This window comes from Cardiocondyla obscurior, linkage group LG03 (genome assembly GCF_019399895.1).
Source record: "Cardiocondyla obscurior isolate alpha-2009 linkage group LG03, Cobs3.1, whole genome shotgun sequence".
Classification (NCBI taxonomy): domain Eukaryota; kingdom Metazoa; phylum Arthropoda; class Insecta; order Hymenoptera; family Formicidae; genus Cardiocondyla; species Cardiocondyla obscurior.
Window position 1 is genome coordinate 5,210,593 of NC_091866.1, and position 20,041 is coordinate 5,230,633.

General features: G+C 43.2%; 1 long non-coding RNA gene across 1 annotated transcript; it reads right to left on the reverse strand.

Annotated features, from left to right (window-relative positions):
* Positions 1-279: 279 nt before the first annotated feature.
* LOC139101331 (uncharacterized) lies at positions 280-19,873 on the reverse strand. The gene is made up of 4 exons (XR_011545534.1): positions 19,801-19,873; positions 1,487-1,771; positions 776-961; positions 280-607 (listed from the first exon to the last, which is right to left on the reverse strand). It is a non-coding gene; the product is annotated as an uncharacterized lncRNA (long non-coding RNA).
* Positions 19,874-20,041: the final 168 nt, after the last annotated feature.

Sequence of the window (20,041 nt, forward strand, 5' to 3'; positions counted from 1 at the left end):
AAAAAAAAATTGTGCACGGCTTTAATACATTTCTCAATTAAACAATAAAAAATAGAATTATTTATTATCTAAATTAAATTTCTAGTAAATTAAACTTTTTTAAAATGTCAAATTTCTTTCTTCATTAATTATTAAATTTTCTATTATTTTTAATCGATATTGAAATAATATAACAATCACAATGAATAACAAAATTATATATAATTATTAATATTGATCAAGTAAAAATTGATTCTTACCGAAACGTTGCTCCACCGAAGCATGAAGCCTGTCCGAGGCCTCCTCCTCCTCTCAAGTCCTCTGGGATGCAGCTTCCCTCCGGGCACGGGACACTCGCGACACTCCCGAGTACGCGCGCGGATTGTGGACTCTACTCGCGCAATGACACTCTCGTTTAAAAAGTTTAAAGTATAATATATTTCGGTCGCCCGGCTACTATCTGTGCGGTGCTCGCGACGAACCCCAGCCATGGTTCGTTCTTTCGATAATCGGCGACGGCAATGTCTGAATTTTTTTTTATAAACCGGGTAGATCTTCCTCCAATAGTTAGAATGATAAAAATTATGCAGCTCACAGACTAATGCGCAGCGGCGGAATTTCGATGATCCTGTAACATACAAATAAAGAAATTGAATAGTAAACTTGTTGAAAATAATTTCTACAGTTTAAAAAAAAATCTCTAATTATTTTCTCAATTAAATATATAAAAGAAAAATATTTAATTATTAATACAACAAATCAAGCAATTAAAAATTAACAAAAAAGCGATTTTTACCTCGTGGATCGTTCTCCCGATGCAAGAGTCCTCTCCGAAGCCTTCACTTCCTCTCAGAATCTTGGCTGTTGGATCGGATTCTCCTTGCACACGCTCAACCTCGCGAATAACCCGGACATTAGGTTAATTCGCGCGACACAATTTTACGACACTCTTGTGGAAAATGTTCTTCGTCTAGGTCTTTATCTGAAACAAGAAAAAGAGATTTGCATGGTCAGTAAAAAAATTAAGTATCGATATGCAATAAGAATCTATGTATAAGAGTACAAATATAATTTGGCTCACGTACACCCGCTCGTGAAACCAGCTGCGCACTTGGTTATCGTACACGACGTACACGAAGCAACGACAAGATGGACGCCGTGCGACGGATATTTTTTGGCTCACGTATACCCGCTCGTGGTACTAGCTGCGCACTTCGTTATCGTACACGACGAACACGAAGCAACAAGATGGATACCGTGCGACGCACGAACGCCGTACCGTCAACGCCACCGACCTTGCTGCTCGCCCGCTACGCAGCGACCACGCAGTACGCGAAAGAATTCCGTGCCCGGCAGAATCAGAAACGCTATCGGCAGCAGTAGGATTAATTGTCGATCAACTCACTTGATGCTTGATCAACGAAGACATGAATCGATTATTCCGAGATCAGGCTAACGCCTCCGACGAGAGGAAAAACTCCGCGAGATAAATGGGGATACAACTTACTTGATAGGACGGCAAAGTGATGTTATCTGCTCTCCGGAAGACAGCTTGGATGAGAGGATGTAGTTTTTGCCCGAGGAAACACCTCCGCTCGCCAAAAATCTGCCTCGACCTTCCGATGTCTCCTCCACAAGCTCCGCACTATAGACCGCCGATGGGACGACTGGGATCGTCGTGCAGGCAGGCAAGTACGCCGGCAGCCGATAGCCGAGCGCGCCCGAACTCCTCCGACCACCCACGATTTTTACTTGCGTATCTAACCTTGACTCCTCGGTACACTCAAGCGTCCTAAAACAATTTAGAAACAGAATATTATATCAGACTATGCGTCGAATATTATTTTCAATATTTCACGAGTTTTAAAGCGGCGAATACGTCACGATACTTGTCAATTGTATTAAGTTGTATGTTACACGATCTGTAGTTCCTCGTTGAACATTATTAATTGTAAAATAGTTATATTTAATACGTTATTCATCTTCGGAAAGCTTATATGGGAGGAGATAATTTTCACTCCGGGATTGCAAACGGAGATTCTGATGCAATCGAAACATCTGTTGCTTGGCTATTGCACGGTCGGCGAGGAAAAAAAAAAGAGCCGTGCGGTACAGTTGTATCAATTATTAATTAAATGCTAAAGTTGACGTGAGTCTATAACTAATAAATACGATCGCGATATTCATTAGTTAAGTTAATTATTTGTAGCTTACGTAATAAACTCGAAGGTAAGAATTTTAATTATGTATAACTGTAATTAAAAGAATATAAGGTATTTAAATTGCCACGTGAGCTACATAGTCTCGTAATTTTATTATTTTTTAAATTATTACAGTAAATTAGTTTTATTTTTAACGTAAAAAAAAGCGAACTCTATAACATCTAGTATTTTAAAAAAGTAAATTAATTCCATGTAATCGTTCCCCGTGATTTCCTTGGCAACAAAATCTAATTTTAATTCTACTATTTGAATAATACTACAGAATTTATTTTTGTATTGGTCAAAGCATTCGATATCAAGAAATAAAATACAAGAAATAAATAGCAATCGTAATAGCACTCTTATTAATCTAATTTCCTTCGAAAATCGCTACCAGGTAACGTTTCGGCAAACTAACTGAGGTACAGTTCCAGAAGTGCGTTTTACAAATGTTTCGTTCGCGCGGAAGAGGCGTATGATTTGATTTTAGTCAAGGACCACTGAAATGACGAATGAAAGGGCCAGTCCTCGGAGTGATCCCGTACAACCACTCGCGATTACGATGTTATCGTAAAAGAGGAGAAGGAAAGTCGATTCGGCCACTTTCACGCGTGGGAGAGAGACCGGTTGGCGGAGGGAATGGAGGGAAAATACCGTTAACGGATGACGTATATTAGGGATACTCTGGTCGAGTAGGGTACCCAAGGATCCAGGACCCTCCCTGTCCTTTCGCCGGCTATAAAAACCACTCGCCTTCCTTCGCGACCCTTAGCTAAAAGGCCAATCCCTCCCTGCCACCCTTATCGATCCGCAAGGAATGTGCGTTCGGTTACTTTTTGACTTGTGGACTCTTTCTCCGCCGACGCTCTTATCTCGGCCCACCTTCTGCAATTTATCTTCGAGCACACGACGCATCCCTACTCTTCGACATTCGATTTCATTTCCACGTCGCGATAAAAAAAAAAAAAAAAAGAAATTAATTGTATTTGCGTATAACAGTTTGTAAAAGTAACTTAAGTAACGTTATTAAATCTACACTAACACTATTTTTTTATATTTTTGTCTGCCTTTCGTTTTCATGTAGCTCACAATCAGAATAAATATGATTTATTCTATTCTTCTCATACTTAATAGTTGCCAGATTTATTTGCCCATAAACGTTAAGTACAATTCCCGAAAGCATTCAGCGTTTGAGAAATATTTATCGACAAACGTATTGGCGTTGCAGCTGTGCTGGTTACCGAAAATTTGCATTCCGTTAACAATGCTTAACATTGGTAATGCGGTATTAAGTGAGAGAATAATGCCGCCGTGTGCGCGCACGATTATCTGAAAAGCATCTATGAATAAGAAAAATGAGCCTTTACTCTTAACGCGTATTAACATAAAAGAGACTCAAAGTAGAAGCTCGTAACCTTTTTTTATTCGAGTGCGTGCGTTGCGGCTATGCTGATCGTCGTCAGGATAATAACTCGAGGAAGATGAATTAGATCACATTTACCTGTAATAATTGCTGAGGAAGCGAAGGACGACTTCAGTACTTAATCTTACTCCGTAATCACTGCAATTATTATCGCAGTAGAAGCATATTATTAAGCACGCAAGTTTAAATATTCTTCAATTTATAACTGATACATATTATTTCTAACTCTTTTTCAAAAAATTCCAAACAGTAAAATTCTAAAAAAAAAAAAAATTAAAAGCTATGTTTTACTGTAATTGTAGTTAATCTCAGAAATACACGGGAGTAATAGAGAGTAATAAAATCTTTTTGTCAAGCCGAGATAAAAAAAAATATACGGACGTTACGTGTATTTCGACGGGTGATCTCGTCGAGTAACAATCTGACCATTATTGGCGAGCCTTGCCGCTGCAAAAAAATACGTAAACCCAGACAAGTTGCACGTAGCGCGGCTGCATATTTTCCATCGACGATGGCGGTGCGCGAAGAAAGACAGGGGTGCGCGCAAGGGTTGCTCGGAAGGGTGGTCGGGAATTGTGACGGCGGCGAAGGAAGGAGCGAAAGAGCCGCGGCATGTCGTGCAGCCTATATCTAAGACGGTCGCATGTCATATCAGCAGTCATCGGGCCGGGATGTAGGTATGTCTGTATAACGCTGCGATAGTGCCTCGTCGGTGCCCCTGTGTGTATATTACGGGGATTTAGCCCCGTGTGCCCTCGCATGCTCGGAGACTGATGTGACCACAGAGACCGCCTCGTTGGGACATGCGAGCCGCCTTGTACGCGCAACCCTTGTCGCCTTCCACGATCCGAGCGCAAAAAAATATCAGAGATGTTCCCGATCGCGAATAAATCACCGTTTTTCAGCGATCGCCGCGGCCGAAACTCGCGAAGACGACCAACGGAGCGCCGGCATCCGGATCGCCTCGCTCCCCTGCCGCGGTGGTACCGAAGGGATATCCTTCGAGAAATATTTCTCGCGCACACTTAATTTATATCTAATGCCTGATAACTGCGGTGACCGAGATCCGAGCAGTGGCATGCAAGCAAGTTACTTTATAAAGGCAGTTCTGCGTTGCGGCTTGCGCGGTGAATTATATATTCCGCAGAAGTCATTCTTGATTTTTAAGCGTGATAATCATCGATTTTAAAATCAACTTTATAAACGACTGATGATTCACGGAATCTGAACTGTGAAACGATAAGTATCTAATTTTTAATACATTTGTCCTTGTCACGATAAACTGCTCGCTTACGTATATTTAACATTAAACTAATTTAAAAATATAAAAATAATTTTCAAAGCTAGGTATAAGTATAAAAGTAATTAAATCTAAATCGTTGGACGATTGTAGTCGTTGACAAAAATAAAATTTAAAAAAATTCTTGATAGCGATCTTTATGCGATTTTTCCAAAGACAGCGTTCATCTCTTCGTTATCATATCCGATTGTTCAATAAACACTAAGATATACGTCGTGAATATTCGTCGCGATGTATACGAATAGGCTAGCGTGTATCAGCGTTTAAAAAAAAGAAAGAAAAAAAAAAGTAGGTTGCCCGGTTGACCATAGAACACGGTTGTGACCGCGTGAAGATTAAAAGCTTTTGATGTTTCGTATTTAAATGAACTCGTTATCCCGGATCCTTGAGCGTTGCCATAAAATCGGGCATTTGTAGGACCGATTAAAAGTCTCGTTAGTATGCATTGGTAAGCCCCGCCGTCTCGTAACGAAACTACTTCATTTAAACCTGCGCGAACATACGGGACAGATATATTCGCGATGTACGCGCGATAAATTTTCGCGAAACCGACTGAACGTTAAGTTGAAAGCGAGATTAAGTCACGGTCGGCGAACAACAAATATTAACCCGAGATGTATCTTCGGGCCGCGCAGGAAGCAAAAAGTGTAGTTATTAATTTATGGCAAAGCGCGAGTTCAACGATTAAAGGGTACGCATGTGACCTTAGTCGTTGCGCATTTATAACCAGCTCCGGTAGACTGAACAAACAAGGGCGATAAGGTCGGCAGCTTATCTTTTTACACGCGCGTATATATCAAAGATAATCACTCTTTGTTCAACAGATTCATTATCGTTTCTTGATTTCTTTTTTTTTTTTTGCACGAGGAAATCGAGCATCTTTCAATCTCAATCGGATGAAAGCTGGATTTAACTGCGGACGAGTAAATGACAAGTGAGAAACAAGCTCGTCGCGTTCTTCGATCTAATTTAACGACGTTCGGATTAGATGTCTCGAGGGAGATCGACGATAAGGCAGATAATCTCGCCGCTCATTCCGCGTCGCAAGTTACGCGCGTTCAATAAAGTGGACAAAGAGCCGTGGCGTGACTTCCGTGTTCCAGGTCAAGACAATATATTTCGTTATTATATTATTACGCGAGTGGTTATAAAAGCCATCATGTATTTATCGCCGGGACATTACTTTTATCGCGGCGCGAGCGAGATTCACTACGAGCCGTGTATCTGCTACAGTCAGTCAGAGATTTATCGTAATGACTGCACTCTAAATCCTCGATCGATAGCACGTCCGCGACATATGCCGCCGTGTCGCATCGATTTTTACAGACGATCTGGCCTGGCATCTGCCGAATCGGCTCAAGAGGAGCAAGCATACAACGATTATTTTTTTAAAAACCATTTAAAATTATATACTCGTCTTTAATATCTTATTTTCTTCGATTTTAATACAACAAGACGTTAATATCGCGAACGTTTAATGTCATATTAATTTAAATTTGTCGTAATCTTTCTTATACAAATTTGGCTGTTTCTTAAAACTGAACACATGCAATCATAAACTTTTTTTTTCATATAAATGGCTATTTACAGTGTAATGGTGTATGCGTGATGCCGTGCATCTTGTGCGCGTGCATCATGTGTACGCGGGTGTGCGCGTGTTCGTAAGTGGGTTTGGGTAACTAAAAGCCAAGCGCGTAGGTCGAGTGAACGAGTGTATCATAGAAAGGGTATTCGAGCGGAAAAACGCAACTAAACACGAGTAATTGGAAGGCGAAGGGAGGTACATTTCGACTCGCACTAGGTCCGCCGACACTCCTGTTTTGCGCCAGGGACGAATTCGTATTTATTATTTCGCTGAAATATTTTATTTCCGAATATTTTTGTTTCCTGTAATACGAGCTACGATATAAAGCGCATAAATTCTTCCTCCGCGCAAGAGAGATCGACAAAATAACTCGCCGTTCAACAAGATTGATTCGTAACTGGCCGTGGGCTTATGCGAAATTAATGAAATCGCTGAACGAAAATATAACATATATTTTGCATCTTTAAAAGTTAACCAACATTGACGAATGTACGTTAAGCGCTTAATGCATGAGCACATTTTATAAAATATTCGGTTAACGCCGCCGGCAATTTTTCTTACGATATATGCTGCCCTGCAGAGCGTTCAAAACTCGAGAAAAACAAGAAAAGAGTTTCGTGTCAAACTTTTCTCACGTGTTCCAGTTTAACGCGAGAAGTGGCGGTCGTCGTTAATATCACTTTTGATCATTTTTTTTTCCCACCCTTTTTACAAAAAAAAAAAAAAAAAAAAATCTCCGCGCACACGTACGTTTTCGCAATCCGCCCGATCGATTGCAAATAATATGATCAATTAAGTCGCATGGGAGTCAAGTGACGCGTGACGTCGTTCCATGCACATTTCTGACAGTCGGATGAAAATTGAATTTTTTTAAATTGCAGATCGTGTTTCGTGTTGTTACCCATATTCGGAGTAATAAATCCCACAAAGAGCACCCTTGTTCCTCGAAGAGCCTCCACGCGGGATAATAAAACAGAACGCTTCGAATTACATTGCGGCTGTTTTCAAAACAGAATTTAATCTTTCGAACAGTTGTCATTATCAACAAGCATCACAAACCTTTCGTTATACTAGACGGCCGTAAAAAATTCTTCTCCCATCGATCCCTTTTAACCATTATTTTATGCTACAAAACTAGCCCACCTTATACGCGGAAGAGACCATTTTTCCCGTTGGCTTCGTAACTAAATTATAAAATTTCGTTTAATTAAAAATGTACATCGAAAAACAAAATAATCGCGTGAAAATTAATATTTTAATCGACGAATGTTTACACTATTATATATTTTATACAATTGGGATGTGCAGATTTAATTTAGCGTGTTAACACGTTAGTTAATTGCAGCTTTAAGTATCAAGAATATGATAAAACATTTCCGGAGGGGGGAGGGGGAGGGGGTTTATTGAAACGTTCAAATTTATAGAAAGCAAGCACCTGCAATTATTCTCTTAAGAGAATCGCTGAGCGTGGAAGGACAGGACAATCTGGGTTGTAATCGAATTTGTAAGCGGACTCAACGCGCGCCCTACGCAGCAATCGAGGGTTGTTATTCGCGGAGCTCTCTGAGAAAGGGAGACGGGGCGAGAAGTGATTTAAGACGGTCTCCTCTTGTCCTCCAACCTTCCCTCACCGTTTTCGGGGCTTCCACCCTCGTTCCTCAGCTCGTAGCTTTATCTCATCCCTCGATGCGTGCATGGTCCCCGAAAAGAGGCAGTAGGGGGTTGCTTCGCGGTTGCTGTTGGCTTTTCGTTGCGGCTTGCGTGGGGGATGTTTCCTTCCCTTGTGAACATATCCGCGCACCCAACCCTACGCCCGACCTTCGTCTCTCTCGCCTGCAGTCGTCCTCCTCTTTCTCTCGTATAAACCGTAGCATATTACTGGCATGGCAGTGCCTTCAGCTCAGTCAGTGTAAACCCTCGAAGGTATTTGCTGATTCAAATTAATCACAACCGAGCTAGCCCGCCTCTTTACGCCTGGTCTCTGCCTCACGAGCATCAACAAACTCGTCTACGAGAGCAAACATCCTTAATCCCTCGTTGCCGCGTACCCGTTCGCCGTTCTGTCAGTCCAAAAAACTTTCTTCAATCCGACCGAAATTGTATAAAATTAATTTTGCTATTTCTAAAATAAAATTTTTCAACTATTCAAGCGTTTGCGTTCTCCGTTACGAAAATGTCTCATTTTTACGCTGTCGCAAAAAAATTTAATTATTTGCCTCGCAACGCTTCCAGATTGAGTTTAAGAACCGGCCAAACCGCAGTCATTTATTACTGTAAATTTCGGGCAAAAGTCAGAACTTTCAGGTTTATAAGTTCAAAACTTACGTCGGCGGCACGGGTCGCGGTGCGATCGTAAACGTTGTCGTCGGCCACTATTAAGAATCGATTGAACAAAGACGTGTCGGAATTCGACGGAATCGTTTTCTTCCCGACTCACTTAAACGAGGGAACGGAAGGACGTCGTTCGGGAAATAGGAACACGGGAAGAACGCGAAAAGAGGAAGACGTAAAGAAAAAAAAAAAAAAAACGTTTTTCATCTCCATGACACGGCGGCTTGCTGGATTTTCGTCGCGCTGCGCGGCACCCGTTTCGTGCGGCTGGGAAAGTAGAGAAAGACAAAAAGCGGAAGGCAGAGGGTCGGCGGCGCGAAGGGAGGCGGCCGAGTCCGACGAGAGTGCTCTTTAGAATTAGAGCGGAGCGCAAGCCATCGCGCCTCTCCTTTCCCGGTTGCATTCTCTCTCCACCTCGACGGGCTTCCTCCCGCGCCCGCTCCGCGCCTCTGCCCGATGAATCCGCGAGGCATCTCATCACGCAACATTACCCACCCGGGCTCCGCGACTCCCGACTTCCCTCTTCCGCGCCTCCCCAGCCCCCGTCATCCCTCTGCATCACGACGCTCGCCTACCCCGTCGCACACCCCGTCCAAGCCATCCCGCGGCTCTGCGTCGGCAGCCCTTGCATCCCGGCCACGCAACATTAAGCCCACTCCTCCGTATTTCCCGTCGGAGTCTACGGACTTTCTCTAAGACGACCACTTCTTTTTTATTTCTTATAGAACGTAAAAAAAAAAATAAAATAAAATAAAATAAAACGTTAGGTGTGTGGCAAACAAGAAAATCGTCACAACTTCGAACGCCAACAAATTTTCGTGTATAATTGCTCTTGTCTATACGTATGACGACGCACGCGCACGTAATTCCGCGACGAATATTAAATGAAATAATAACGAAGGTAATATATGACATCTGTATCACGTATAAGTATTTCGTGATTTTCATTTCCCGTTTCATCGCCGGATACCGTCATGGGCAAAAGGCAGAGAACGTAGAGAAGTAAAGCGCGGATGAGGAGTTGGAGGAAAGGTCCCCTCGGAAGGGTGCCGCCAGGGATGAGAGGAGAGAGAAGAGAGCAGCGCGAGGAACGCGGAGGGTGGGAAAGAGGTCTCGTCTCCCTGTCTCTATTGATCCTCCGAGGAGGAGCCGCGCGCACCTCGTCTTCTATCCCTCCTCGGTCGCAATCTCTCTCCATCGCGAGGCAGCGAGAGCGGCGGAGGGAGAAGAGAGAAAAGAATCAGAATGAGAGATAGGCAGAAAAAGAACCGTCATATACCGGTTGGTTGATATCATTCCGTAAAATGCGGTAACAAAACGTCGGCTCTTCGTATCGAGCTCTATAGCCGGTGCTTAAAAATCTGGACTCTCGGCTTTCTTACTCAATAAATCTAATTACGCACGACTAAGTAATCTCGCGCCTGAATTTCTTCCTCTTTCTTTTATCGCGGTGGCACCGCACAAAATGCACCGCTCTCGAGAAGAGTCTAAAGATGGAAACAACGTCGGTATGAATTCATGTGTCGATTGCTCGAGGTTTTCGTGTTTTTGAAAAGTTTTTACCGGAAACCACGAGTGGACTACGCTCGTATGACGAGATCACGTTTTAACGCGGCGCGCGGAATATTAAAAAAGAACGGAGCGGACCGGCAAAGCGAGACTCGCTCTCGTGAGAAATATCCTATCTGACAAAAGTGTTGAAATTAATAACAATTTGTTTTAAATATAATATTCACTTATATCACCAATCTATAACTGTAAAAAAATAATCTTTATACAACGAGAGCTATAAAAAATATGTAAAGTTATTCCCTTTTTTTTTTCTTTTTTTTTTTTCATTAAAATTGAAATTTTCGCGACTATTGTTTCTACAAATTTAATGAATTTTTTTTACAATGCACCGTTATCAGTCATTGTCTTTTCCCTCTCTCTTGCTTCTTTTCGCCTCCCTATTCTCTTCACGCATAACTCGACCCATCGTTATCTCTGCGAGGGGACCCCGCCATTGGTCGATCTTCCCACCCGCGGCAATGCCTCCCTCGCTCATCAGAGCCATCCTCCTGCGTTCACACGGATCCCTATGCCGCTTTGACTCTTCGAGATAGTTGGTGTTAGTGCGTAGAGACCATTCCGCAACCGGGATTGGATCGAGGGGAGCATCCTCCATTCCTGGTTGGTCCAGCCGTAGAAGCATCTCTGCTCATCTCCGGAGTTTGCGCGCGCTGCCGCAATAATTTCGTTGTCCGTACACCACAGCCTAACGTTATCCAAAATGGAGGTTCTTCTTCCCTTTGAGAGACCCACAGGGTTCTCCATTGTTTCCATTACAATCCGTTAGATTAATTGACGAACCGAGAGACGTTAATTAATAAATGATAAATACGCGATATTCTGTATGCCCACGAGGACGTTCTAACATACGATATGCACTGAAAATAATGTTTTAATTTTTCTAAAATTCTTTTTGCGAATTGCGAGTCTCGAACTCGGCAAAACTTATCCGGCGAATGAAATCGAGTCTCCTTTAACGTCGTCGGCACCGAGCTCGTCTCCCAGAATAGCAGAAACTGTTAGTCATACATCCTGTCGTACATCGCGCTATAACTGGGCGCCGTGACGGTCTAACGCCATTATGGCAGACAGGCTAAGAGCGAGGCGGCGAAGATATCGGGTACGAGAAGGAGAGCGATATCAAGCGGAGAGCCGACGAGGAAGAGGGTAAAAGAGAACCGGAGAATTCTGCATCGGCAGAGTGGTCGTTGCAGCGGCAGTAACACGGTGCTGCATCTATTCATACACACCGCCGGCTTCACCGACGTCAACGGCATTGGCAGCGCAGCTTGCGCGTGTATCCAACGCGGAACATTGACGAGAGAGAAGAGGAGAAGAAGGAGGAGAGACAAAGCGAGAACGAAAGCGATAGAGAGAGGAGAGAGAATAGGAGACAGGCTTGGCAACAGTGGCCATTTCTCGGTTCTCCTCTCTTCTCTCGTTCGAGCGAGTTCCTTCTCTGCGAAGGAATTCAAACCTGGGGCGAAGGAGGAGAGAACGAAGCTGGTGGAAGAGATACGGTGATATCTACGACTGCGACTGAGCGAGATGGTATGATAATTGAAATAGGAGACGGAGGAGAGAGGATCACAGAGGGACGCTGGCGGTGAGCACGGGGTGGAGAGTCTGATGAGGAACAGAGGTAGCGGAATCCCTTCAGGAGGCAGAGGAGGAGCAGGAGATGGAGGAGGAGGACGTGGAGGCAGAGAGAGGTGGTTACCATGGCTACCAGAAACCGCAGTCGCCGCCACCGACGATGCGAGAGGTGTCACTGACTCCTGGCAAAGCTACCGCGTACCAATACGTACCACCCGCGTGAGCACACACGTAACATACATACATATGTGCATTGCACATGTAAAACGGGCACGTCCGTGCGCACGCACACCCGCACGCAGCCACGGGCAGGTATGTGTGAGGGCGGTGGGCCGCGTTACTACAAACACCCGTATTGCGAGACACTGCCTGGGAAGTACCTTTCCGGTCTATCGCTGCCGCTAAGCCGACACTTCGCTCGTGACGAATTTCGTCTTTTACCCGCTGCTGTTTGATCTCAGGTTCAACATTCAAGTCCGAGTCGTTAAAGACGAGGCGGGCAACGCGATTAAGAACAGCAGACGTCGCACAAATATTCTCGACGCTTGCAGCGGCGAATTAAAAGAACACGAGCTAAAAAAAAATTGAGATTGTTTTCTGTATCATTATACGCGATGTCTACTGACTTTTTGCAGACGGACGAGATTTTGAATTTAATGTATTTAAAGTCGAAATATATTTGAACTTTATTATATTCAAATTTATGATTCTATTTTATTATATTTAATTATTTTTTATTTAAAAAAATATTTTTTTTACCGAAATTACACGTATTTTCTCTATTAGTTTTTCGTAAGAACGTCATCATTAAAAATCATAATTTTGACAGAGAAAAAGAGAGAGAACGGAGTCATCAGATATTGCGATTCGCCAAGAATACGCGCGACTTGCTGTGGGTGGTACCACTCAAAGTGATATTTCTGAGAATTAATGAAAGAGACACGTGAAAGAGGCACGAGCGAACGACCACCCACATTTTTCAACAGATACGCTTCGATAAAAAATTCGATAAAAAATGCTTCGTTAAAAAAAAAATTAATCTTCAATTAAGAACCCTTGACTAATTAAGATACGTGACGTAAAAGTGCTTTTTTCTGAAAATTAAACTGTTCACGTACGTCCACTTGCGAAGCTTACATTAATGCATTTTTTTTTATTAGATACGATTTATATAATTTATCGAGCAAGTCGCATTAGTGACATCAGCGTCTTCTCTTTAGGGAGGTCAACGTGACTTAAAAAGACCACGACAAACGCAAACGCGGTAGGAAACAAAAGATTCGTCTCTGAACTCGTAGTCACTCGTTCCACTCCTTTCTCGCTCTCCTTCTCCACGTTTACTCTCCTTTCTTTTTTTTTTTTCCTCCATCTTTCTCTCGCGCTCTCTCTTCCTCTGAGGGACGAAATTAAATTAAGGCTTCCGAAAATAAACCCGAGGACATTCAATTGTTTCTTGCGAGGGCTGAAACGATACGCGGCGACGACGACGGCGGCCAAGCGGCGGTGTCGAACATCATAAAAGATGAGAAACGATCTTGGTAAAATAGCCGACTTGGCGATGCCTCGAATGAACACGATTGTGCTCGACCTAATGGCTATCGCGGAGCACCGGACGCTGTCGTTCGGCGCCAAGAGTCCGGGTGCTCCGTTAAGAAAGAAAGAGAGAAAGAGAGATCGAGAAGAAAGGACCACAGGTCCAGTGGGAGAGACTGGACAGGTGAACCCTTCAACCGAATCTCCTCCAGGTGCAAAATTTCTTTTTAAAGACGGTTGCGTACCATTTTCTATTTTTTTTTTAGAAGCATTTTTTTTTTCGCTATCGTCGCTAATTAGTAGTTTATTAAATATATTTTATACATTTTAGCAAAAGAAAGTTCCATCGTTTTTATTAAAATAAGCCGAGTAAAGTGCAAAAATAATCAGCAATTTATATTAAATAAATGTTACTTGAGATAAAAGCATGTTTAATTTAAAGACAGCTTCTGCGGAAAACATCAATGGTATTTCCACCCTGAGTTACATTTATTCATTCATTCTTGCATTACGTTTGTGACGCGAAATGGTGTTATTGTGCGCGTACGACGGAGGAGGGAACTTATGTAATCTCGTCGACGGGAAAAGGCAGCCGGGAAACGAAAAAGGGGATGGCGCTTACGCCACTGCGGCGATGCTCTTTCCACGTCTTCGTCGCTTATCGCGTGTACAGTCCGATTCACCTCGCGGTCTCCATGGAAACCCGCGGAAAAACCTATCGATTCTCTCTTTGGACTCCTCTGAAAGAGAACTCTTTCAAGAATCCCTTGGTCCCCCCTTCCCCCCTCCCTCTACCGCTCCTCTCTTATCCTCGTCGAATCTTTCTCGTCTTCGCCCAGGAGAAGCTTTTTCCTCTCCCGCAGGCTCGCTTGATTCCGCGCGCGTCTTTCGCTGGCAATCGAGAGCGGGAAGAAACGAGAAGAAAAAGGAGAAGTGAAGGAAGACCGGAGAAGTGGTGCGCGGCGGCGCCGTTAAAAGAGGTTTATTTCGCTAATAAGACTGGACCTGTGCCGTGCTTATTGAAACAATAAAGAATCACCCTTGCAGGTGGAGCGAGGAAACCCCCAAGATGGCGTTCCTTCCTGGTCACGCCAAGTGGATATGCCAAGAATACGTGCACTGAGTGCAGAGTGTCGGCTGATCAACTCCCGATGGATTTATCGCCGTGATATTGTGGTCCTCCCTTACCTTTCTCCCCCTTTTATCGATACTCACCGTCGCCGTTTCCCACAATCTGCCTTCACAATCCCCGATCGACGTCCCCTCGTTACGAGCAAACGTTTAAAGGTTAATATTTAAAATTGCATCGTCATTAAATTTCGTTTCGAGAAAATTGTGCGCGTGTAAAAAGTTAAACTATAAATTAACGGAGATTTTCTTTTTCTTTATATATTAATTTTTAATTACGTTGTTTATTCATGCAGACTATATCTCCGGCGCGACCGGTATAATCTTTTGCAGAAAATTAACGATTACGAGCAATGTACGATCTGCGGATTCGTATTAATCTGCGCTATTTGAGTGCCCTACAGAAAGACATTTATTGGTTATCGGTTACTTTCATTTCTCCTTCGTGACGACGATAATTCTATTTCTATGTCTATTGCTCTATTATAAATTTTTCTTTAGATTCCTACATTGTTTAATATGCAATTTAATATCACGGAATGACAAATATTGCGTAAAAAAAAAAATTATAATAACATAAAATAATATGAGAATCTTGTTTACGATCGGAATAAATAATTGCAAGATCTATGAAATTTAAAACCGAATGTTTCTCTGCGAAATTTCATCTTTCACAAAATTATAAATCCAGCTCGTTGTTTTCCACGACTCCACGCAATTATTCGCGTTGCGAGACTCTTTGTTTACTCTTTGGAGCAACTGAGCTTTCACACGAACGAATTATACATCGGGATACCGCGCGAGATATGCTCGGAGGATGGTGTGTCTGGTTGAGAATCGATAGAGCTCCTGCCGAGACTACCCCGCGAGACACGAATTCCCGGATTCTATGTCGCCACCCCTAAAAACCCCATCTACTGAGCGCACCCCCCTCGATCCACCCCTTCGGTGCTTCTCGAGGCACCGTATTACCTCTGGACGAGAGGACTCCGTGCACGGAAAGAGAGGACGACCGGAGGGACAGAGCGGAGGGTATAAAGACTCGGCCGAGTTAAAGCGAGACAGGCGGGGAAACGAGGGCGAGGGAAGACGGTAGGGTGGCGGCGGGGGGACGAGAGGAGAGAAGGAAAGGGCTGGAGAGCGACGCGAGGGCCGAGCACAATGGACCGCCTCGGAGATTCGGAAATGTCGAGACCCACGACCCTGAATGGGAGACGGATGAGGACCTTGCCCCAGCTGGATCGCAGGACAATGCATCCTGGAAGACGAATGTTAACGCACGCGATAACGTGGTTTAATGCAGGAATGGATGGTTTCTCGGGGTCCCTGTCAGCATCCGCGGCTCCTATCGTCGCGACTGTCGTTAAACTACCATTCATTAAGGATAGCCGGACCGGAAAGTTTTCACGGCGATGTCCCGGGCGCGGAAGTAATTCTATTAACGGCGAGGAAAAGTTCCGCGGCCAATGAATGTAAATCAAGGGTGTATCAGGTGTAACGGAAGAGCCTTGGGCATTTCGACGTTCGTAAATTCTCGAATTAGGCTGCCTCGCGTAAGTTTTAAAGTTTATAAATATGATAATCTAAAATTCAGCTCCGAATAACGATAGGAGACTGTCGATAATCGCTCAATAGTTTTCGTGCCGTAGGTGGAGTGGTTGAAAATTAGACTTCATGCAGAGGCACGTGATGGGCAATTTGTCGTAAAGGGTGCCGCCCTTATTTGAATTCTTATTTTACCGTCACGGCCGGGCGTACCGCGGGCGATCGTTATTTGGTAATGTGTTTGAAGAAGTGTCATCGTTTCTTACAAAAGCTGATGAGCCCTCACGTGCTGCCCGCGCGGCACGTGTAGCACTCCAATATCAACTTGCCAAACTCATTTACGACTTGTAATTGCGTGTAATGATAGCGTATGTCGTATTATCAACCAATGTCGTCTCTAAATTTATGTACCGTACAGTAAATAACCGACGTACAATTATTACAAACACGATTACTAAATTAGCGGTTTTAATCTGAAATTACGTTGGCTAATTTAATTCTCTCTTTTACATAATATAAAAAAAAAAAGTTTGCGCCAATTGTTTATCGTTTCAAATGTTAAAAATTAGATAAGCCGAATCAACGAAGTCGTAACAATCATTATCTTGAAGAGCGCGCGTACTTATGCGTACATTAAGAGTTCATAAAATTACAATTACCTGTACGAATGTGCCCGGTCGAAACGATCGTGTTATCCACTTAAATACGCCGGCCACGTACAAAATAATTTCCCCGTTACTTTTACACTCTGTCGTGGCCGAAGGTACTTGGGCTTAAGACGTAACTTATATCTGATAGGCTTTAAGTCTTCCGAAATTACCTTCGGTCTCTATCGACCCCCTTAAATTCACGATTCACGATTCGAGGCGCCTCTTAGCAATCTCGGGCGCGGGCATACGCCGCGATATTATAGGGCGAAAACGGTAAATGGCTCTAATAATGCGAAATCTCGGTGGCCATAAATACGAGCAGGCGATATCGGGGCCGGTGATCTCGGTGGCATGTCCAGCAGTTGCGTTGCCGTGTCTCACGGCGTTGATACCGGAGCGTGCCCTACACGATATCCGCGTGAGTGCCGCGGGTACTCACGGCAAGTACGTGCGCCGCTTATCACACCGCTTGCGAGCGGCCGGTATACGGTCTTCCTGCCTCTCATATAATAATGCAGCGGCACCGACGTGTTCGAGACATTAAGGATTCAATCGAACGATTTCTTTAAAAAAAAAAAAAAAAAAAAAAGTAAAAAAATGAATAAATAAAAAAAATTACTTCCTTCAAATTATTTCGCAATTCGTATTCTTATCGATTACATATCGCTACCGTTGGATTATCTCGGTACGATTATCCGTGCACGAAAAATTCAAATTAAGACAGTGAAGGGTCCAGTCATTTCTCAAGATCTTGTCGACGTCATACTGTGAAATATTTCTATTATTGCACCGAGAATCGTGGAAGGATTGCTCGTCGCGGACAAGGAACGAGAGTGTATTAACCGAGCTTGATAGGCACGTAGACGAAAAGGCGGAAAGAAGGTGTAAGGTAAACGCGTGGTAGAAACGGATTAACGTCGGACGTCATTTTTGTCGCAAAAGATTAAAAATATTAGTTTCGTATATTGAGAAATACTTGAGATAAAACGGAAACGAGCAGTAGTATAATTAAGTTAATTGAAAAGTGAAAAAACACGGACAAACGTAAATTTTTACATGTATATGCACGACGTGAGACAGGAAGAAGTTGCGTGTCCGTCGCGTGTAGTTACGTGTAACGCACGCGGCCGCACGAGGCCTTCGACAAGGCGTTCTGACGCGTCAGCGTGTAACCATCGGGGGTAGAAAACAACCCCCGCGTTTTGCTTGCATTTCGCTTCCTTGAGACATCACCCGCTCGCAGAAATATTTTCTTGGAAAAGGGACTAAATAGAATAGAAGTTTCACCGAAATGTTATTTAAAGAAAACATTTTTTAACTTAAAACTCATTTTTTTTTTTAATATAAAATTAGCAAATAAATCTATTTCGCCGGATTATTTTTGACCGTTTGCTCGAAAACGCGAAGAAAAAAAAATTAATAAAAACATAAATAATAATTCGCGCTGACGTTGCGAATTGTATTCGACCTAATTTGTCTGTCCGTTTGCCTCATAAATTCCGTACGCAACGCCATAAATAACGATGTTAAACACGAGGTTATTTACGAGGAGGCTTGCCAATATTCCTCTTCGTGAGGGACAGCCGGTTCTTGCGTGTCAAGGCAATTCTTTCCGCGGCCATGGTAAAAGTACCTTTCGTACCCGCGTACGTTCTTTTGTGCGCACCCCCCTCGAAGACAATCTCGGCGGGGATGGCGTGTCGCAGTGGACATCACTTGGGGGCCAGGAGGGGCTGTAGCGTGTCCGGTATCTCGTCGTGGGATCGCAAGAGACATTTCGCCCCTTCTCGCCCTTCACCTCCTCTCGTCAAGGAGTCGGCTCAGCTCCCGCAAATGACCATCGCCGCAACCAGCAGGTCGCTACGAAGGTTCAACACGAAGTCAACCCCCGCTGTCCCCCCCCTCACCCTTTCTATACCCTCCCTCTCCCCCCAAGTCTACTCGCCTCTGTATCTTCCAGCCACATAATGCCACGTTCATGCAGATGGAACGATAAACCGGACTCATTACGGACGGAGAGAAGAGAGAAACTTTCCCCGAGTACCAGCTTTACGTCGCTCGGGATAAAATATTGGAATTTATAAACGAGTCAACGATACACGGCAATACTGAATTAAAGAGATTGCAAGATGAGACGTAGGACGAAATCAGGCCTGATTAACGTCGTTTGATTTCCCTAATGATTTTGCCGAGTCCGGTTGTTGCATATTGAGCAAAATTTACGATCGGTTAAGAAGAATACATTTTAAACAAATTACGAGGTCCTGACAAGCCAGAGTGAAAAGTCTACCGAGTTATCCCTTTCAAAGTAGGTCGCCGCGAAAGTCAACGAACCTTAGAAACCTGAAGACGCACGTCGAGGTTTTCGCGTGGGTGACGGAAGCTAGAAAAGTGAGAAAACCGAGATGTAAGGAGAAGACTTTAACAAAGGACGCTCGTGGCGGCTGAGATGTTATGTCTGAGAGACCCCTGAGGTTCTCCGGTTCGATTACATTCCGATACCTAAACAGCATTGACAAACACACTCGGCATGCTCCATTTTGTCAGCCGAGTAGCCAATACGGAGTCGCGTGTATGTAAAGCTGCTTCAATATCGTGCCTATATCCCGCGCAACGAAACGTAAACGTTGATTTAGCACATCGACACCCTCCCTTTGTCTTTCTTTATTTTTACGTATTTTTGTACCATTCTAACAACGAATATCGATCATAGCAAATGAATACGCTTTAATCTTTTTACTCTAATCACCGAATTTTCCCCAACAATCCTCATTAAAAAATTTGTGATATAGTATGTATAGATTTAATTAAAAAAAAATTATTGCTACAGTGGCAATGATTTTCCTCGCTGACGTTTCAGTATAACGTATTGTTTTATACATTGGGATAATTTTGCATAAAAATATATGAGTATTGCAAAGTTGATATAATATGAAACATTATACTTATATAGTATTTTATAAAATAGAAAAACTTACATAAAGTAGGAAGCGTCACATGCAGCAAGCCTTAGATAAGCAGCAAACCGACGATAAGTGGCATCTGTTAGCTGTAATAAGAATTAATCAGATTTAGTGGCTTTATATTTTATATAAAATAAATTGTGTAACAAACGAGGTTTATTAATTTTCTTGATTTCAATATCAAAGTTTCTTTTCATGCGCAAATACTTAATTAAAGAGCTAGACAAAAACGATTACAATTACTACAGAATTAAAA